Genomic DNA, 6,423 nt, shown 5'->3' with positions numbered 1-6,423 from the left:
CTGAGGTATTATTACTCATAAATTTTAATAACAGGACCAGGCAAGAATGGGTTTGTGCTAAACAGAGCACAGCGGAAATTTAGCATTGTAGACAGTTGCTTTGATTGCACTCTTTATTTCTTGAAGAACTACTTGGCTTCTTGTGCACTTTGGGTGGAATACTGTTTTTCTCAACTATAAGATGTTCCCGTTGCAACAATATGTGACAATAATGGCATATACCCCTTCAAAAATGATGGAAAATTGTAAATTTTCTCTTTGATAATTTAAGAAATTAACTTTGCTTGCTCAAAACCCTCCGTTCTGAGCCTTGCCATGGATTATTCTTCAGAGTCTTGCTTTTAAACTGTCTGATGTAGTGTTTTACTCATCTAAAAAAGTGATACTTATTTAACAGACAAAATACAGTTTATATATACAATATATACAGTGAGACAAGTCTTTTGCAGCATAAATCAATGTGACTTCTTTGAAATCCATTGAGGTATATTAGTATGTCAGAAACTGATGTAACCATTACATATCATCTTTGCATATCTAAGTAAGGCCTATCTTGGTCACATACAAAATCTCATTTAAGGCCTCATTTCACTTAAGTATTTTAATAGTTGCCAAAATTTAAGCATGTCATTCAGTTGATTGCAAAAAGATTCATCGGGTATTTAAGCACCCTGCTGAATCATGATAAGGAAAATAAGTGAGGGTTATAAAGTATAATTTTAAATAGTGGAATATGCTTACCAGCACACTGTCATGCTTTGAAATGAAAATGCTCCTTTTCCACAAAAAACAAAGAGAAAAGCAAAAAAGTGTATCTTCTCTGCAGGGTCCCTGCTTAAGGATTTGTAGTCATCAAATTCTTTTGCTGTTTGCGTTGCAGTGCAGTATCTTCACTTTCCTTGTAAGATAGGCCTGTTCTTTGGTGCTTGACCTCTGTTTCTCCCTTTACAAACTGCTCCTTTTCAAAAAGCCTTCTGCTGAAAAGATGGTCAGGTGCTGTGGTTTCTATTTTAGGCTTGCACAGTTAAAAGCTCTTTGTTATTTTCACAGTCCTCCCTTCTTTTGACTTTTACGCTACACAAAGGCTATCTAATTCCTATCACAAGAGTCCTGGCAAAAACACTCATCAAATTAGGCCAGCTGAATGTAAGAATGAATCCTATAATATCTTAGATTGCATTTGAAGTAACATGCTTGAGGAACTGAAAAGGAAAAATATACAAGAGATGCTCAAAAAATAAGCACAAGGGAAGTTTTTTTATGGCACTACAATTATTGTCCTTCCACAGTCGTGGCACAGTCCTGTTTGCTAATTAAAAAAGCATCAAAGGAAGATTTCAGTGTGATCCAACAGTCACCATTGGTGACTAATGTGAAGCCACTTCGAGAAAGACAACTGTAACAGACCAAGAAACTTGTGTGAACAGGGACAGAGATACAATTAAATATATGGTAAATATGACTTAGAAGAGCAATCACCCATGTACAAAAAAATTAACCAAACCCTGAATGCATGACATTACTCTGTAGGTTTTTGTTTCTGTTTGAAATGACTGACAGATCATTACTAGGTTTTGCATCCAAGAAAATGAATCCCTTGTTCTGGACCTCTGTGTCCAGAAGATTCACTGGTGCCCAGTAGGTCTTGTTCAGTCACCTCAGTCAGTTATTTGCATTTAACTCAATGGAAAGAATGGCAATTGTCCAAAAAACATGCCTTGTCAAAGCCTTCCACTCTGGATGTTTTACAGTTTCAGTTATTAAAGGACTATACTAATTTTATAGCTCGTCCAACTTAGATTTGCGTATTTTCTTTTTCCAACTATGCACTTCAATAAACAGGAGACAAAGTTGCCAACTGGTTGCCTATGATTCATCCTCCTTTCAAGCTGCTCTTTAGAGTTCACAGGATGTAAAAATCCACAAAATCTTTTTTCTAACATAGGTTTATTATGTATTATAAAAGATGGTGTGAGCCAGCAACTGTGACACAGATGGGAATTTGAAAGCTCTAGATCCAGTTCTTGGTTCTTCACTAGAATCCCTCAAAAACCTTTAAGCCCTTTCATTTCTCTCCATCTAAACCCCACATCAGGGATGTGCAATAATTAACCCTTCCTTCTCCTATTATGCTTTTTGCTGTTATTGCTCTACTTTTTAGTAAATCTATACAACAGCTCGAACAATGAGCTCCAGTCTTCATTGCCTCACTCATCATTGATCAGATCACTCACTCAATGATGCCAATACTGTGTTATTACTTGCTTTTTACATAATGAGAAAAACATGTGGGGAAAAAAAGCACTAATTTATCCCTTGAATCCAGACCAAACTTTTAAGACTATGCTTTCAGCAGAACTGCTTTTTATATTAGTCTCTTCCCTCTTGACTACCATTTTATCTCCTGACATTTATGTGATGTCAGCACTTCAGCCACAAAGTGTAGAAAAATATTTACTCTATTTGCTATGTCACCTCGCTCCCAGTTACAGCAGATGTGTTTGCATCTCTTTTCAATTCAGAGGTGTGTGAGAGCCGATTCAAGTTAGGCTAAAGACTAGGCTCAGCTCTCTGCTCAACAAATTGCTTTGCTTGCTGACAATGGTAGCTGCTTGCAAATGCATGCAAGAATAAAATTGGTATTAAGATTACAAGATTTATGGGGCAGTGAAGATGTGTTTTTCTTCTGCTAGAACATGTGTTTGAATCAAACGGTTCCATTCATTCACAGGGCTGTAATAAGACCAGTGAGGAAGCTCAATGAGTACTTACTTGCAGAGTACAGTGACTGGAAGAAGTTCAAATTTTCTCTTATTGCTGTTGCAAAATAAGTTGAAGCGGTTTTTTCTGAAATTGTATCATATATATATAATATTCTTATGGGGAAAATATTCTGGAATTAAAATATTTAGGATCTGGATTTTTGGAAAAACCTACTTTGGAAATCGGGTTTGGAATTTCCTATTTTATTATTTTGTGGGCTTTGTGTCATTATTTTGATGTTATTTTAAAATAAATGAGAAAAAAATCATTTATGACAGCAGCACTGCTGCAGCTGGCTATGCTAATTTCCTAGGCTGGTGCAGGGGTTGTGGGGAGTGCTTATAATCCTCAGTGGTCCCTTGACTTCAAACTAACTAAAATATATTGACAGAAGAGCTGTCCACTGTCTCCTGTTACAATGAAGCCAATTTATGCTTTGCAAATTGAAGTTACTGTGAATTGTGATGTAAACCGACTCCAAAATGTAGAAATTTCTACAAAGGAAACATCCGGATTTTAGACTTGAATCAAAACTCATGGAGTAAACTTCAGTCCACAAATGTGCTCACTGGCTAACTCTTACTGTTTCAGTCTACTGGAGGTGGGACATTTCAACTCAGTGGGTGTTTTGAAAGCCAATGAACTGTCTTACGTGGGGCATCATAATTTGAGGTGATGCTTCTGGATGAGATTCGTGTCTGCTGGAGGAAGATTATTCCCCTGTTTAGAAAGAATTATAAACTTCCCAAAATAAGACATCTGGCTATTCACCTTCTTGGCAGAAGCCTCTGGAAATGATTGATGGTTCATAGTCCAGCACAAACACGAGGGTCTGCCAGTGCTGTAAATTCCTCTGTTGTCTGTACATCCAGATGAAAACCTCCGTGCTGTTCCTACATTCCATGAACTAATAGCAAGCTCAGTGCATTGGCAGGAACAGCAAACGAACTGATACAAACTACATTTGCTTAACTAAATTAAATACATGGCAATGCTGAAAGAACTGAGTTAAGGGCCTTCAGAACATGTAAAGAAGGGAACAAAATATAGTCTTGTTTCCCAGGGGGAAAAAACAGGCGAGATTTAAAGGGAGACATCAGGAAAGAAAAATCTTTTAAATATAATGTGCATATAATATATAATGTGCATATGCACTGAACGCTTCATGTTTCTAACACATAATCTGGATTTGTTGTTGCTTGGAGGGTGGGCAGGGCTAAGTCTGAGAAGGATCTGTGGTAGATGAAAATAGAAAGCTTTCAAAGATTTAAACATGCAGTAGAGGGGAGAAAATGCCCTTCAGTTCTCTTCCTTTCAATGATACAAATCTGAGAAACACAAAGTGGCAGAGAAGCACTTGGAAGTAAAATGCACAGTAATTACCTAGGCTGTGAGGTTCCATGGAGGTTTTTGCAGGGTCAAGTTCTCTGGTTTCACTGTTGTGACTCAAAGTGAAATTTATTCCCAAACGTTAGCAAACCCACTGTGGCAGCCACTATTGCCTCTGATTCCTTAATTATGCTCCCCCTAACCAGAGCAAGAAAATACCCTTGATACTGCCTTGGCTTGGACTGATCCTAGAGAAATTCCTCAGAAAGGGAAATCCAGAGGGATCACAATTTTTTTCCACTGATCATAATATTTCTGACTACTTCTGCAATTTATTTTTTTTCTTTTCAGTGAGCAGGTGTGCCCTGTAGAGTGGAAGGAAAAGTGGTCAATGTTCTGCCCCAACTCCCACTGCAGGAGAACTATTCACAGTCAGGTTTGTCTCTGGACTCCAGAGTTTCTCATTTCTCCCCCCTGCCCTCTGGCAGTCCTGCAACTGGAATTATGCTGCCTCCAATAAGACTTTTTCCAGCCACAGACAGTGACCATAGCAAAACAACAGAGAATCTGGCTGCACTAATATCTCCCATTTCCCCTGGGGGTGAAGGCTGATGGGTCCTTTGCACAATTTATCCCACCCCTTCCTCTCTGATCAGATTTCCTTTTTCATCCCATCAGCCTTGCCTTGATCTGAGAGCTGATTTAGCCATAGACTTGAGCCATGGACAAGCAGAAGGATCTGCAAAAGAAACCTAGAAATCTATTCTTCCATCTGACCATGAAAGTTGTGAGCTCTTCCAGGCTGTTCTCTCTGGAGGTTGGCCAATTTTCAACCCAGATGCATGAAATGTATTTATTAGATTATTCACAGATAGCTTGTTTGGAAGAGTATTCTGACATGTAGCTCTTCTCCAAGTTCCACAAAGTGGTGAAATGGAAAAAAGATGAAATCTATATTTAATGAATTAAAATTTCCCCCACTGTAAACAATTCCATGTCTAATGCAGCCAACTCTTGCCAAGTTTTCAATAAAACAGTCTCTTTCACCTGACATTTATTTGTTGAATAAAGCCATACCTGAGATCAGTATGTTTTCATGCTGAGATTGTTAGCAAACTGAAAATAGACAGAAAAGTTTGGCCTTTCCAGCAGGACAGCAACACAGAATTTATTAACAAGAGCAAAGCAGGACAGAAAGAAATTGTATGTGTATTACTTTAAGGGGATTACTGTAATGGGACATCTGGTACTTTAAAGTGCAGATTGCAAAGTCACTATGCTGTATCATTTTAATCCCCACAAATAAATGTTCCCTTCCAGTTTCCTTTCCTGTACTAGTTATTCTCCTGTTTGCTGCCCTTGTATATGGGAAGAACAAATCCAAGGACAAAATGTTGAGAAGCAATTTGATTTTGTAGACACTTTGTCAAGCTCTATCCCCAGAACTTCTGTGGATGTGGAAGAGGAGTGAGGCTATACTGCGTGGCTATATCACATGCTTTAACATCTCAGCTCCAGTTCAACACGACATGACTTCAGGCAGACCCAGAATTTCATATGGGAACAGTTAAATAACTGAGAACATCTAAAGCAGAGCAGCACAAAATCAGGCAGTGAGGGGTAAATGCCTACAGGCAGGCTAAATCTACAGAAGAAAGAAAATTGCAAAGCTGTATGTTCTGCATAACAAAAGAAATGTACTTGTGACGGAGGCTAGCCAAATTTGCACCAGTTCTGGAGAGGAAATAACAATTATTACCATTGTAATCCTGGATAATTCCTCAGTATAATTACCAACCTCACCAAAGTTTATTACACACATGGTGGCTGGAGATTTGAGGTCTGGATAGTTGCTAGCCTCTGGATCAGGATAGCGTTCTGCATTTTTTGTTTGTTTTAATCTGTTATTTCAAAAAGCAGATTATTTCCTATTTTAATTTTAAAGAGGACTCTTCAGAACAGATAAATAATCTTACTCTGGGCTGAGAGTCCATATCTATGTTTGAAAAAAATATTTTCGGTTTTATTGCATAAAAGATTTATAATACTGATTACCATGTTTATTTCTAAACAATGTTTCTGCTAAACATGCGTTTGCTGTATAAGAGAACAACCATCTGTGAATTTGAGTTTCATTAAACAAATGATAAGTGTTTAGTGATAATGATTTCATTAAACAAATGCTAGTATTTTGTTTTCCACAGGATTAATACATTTCATACACAAGAATTATCATATACTAGTACAGACTTAAACAATTTGCAAACTGGAAATAGTCCCAAAACCATATAATTTGTTCAGTCAATTCAGATTAATTAAGGAAAGCAGGTT

The sequence above is a fragment of the Falco rusticolus genome, chromosome 3, assembly GCF_015220075.1.
Source record: "Falco rusticolus isolate bFalRus1 chromosome 3, bFalRus1.pri, whole genome shotgun sequence".
Taxonomy (NCBI): Eukaryota; Metazoa; Chordata; class Aves; order Falconiformes; family Falconidae; genus Falco; species Falco rusticolus.
Note: the sequence above shows the minus strand (reverse complement) of the source record.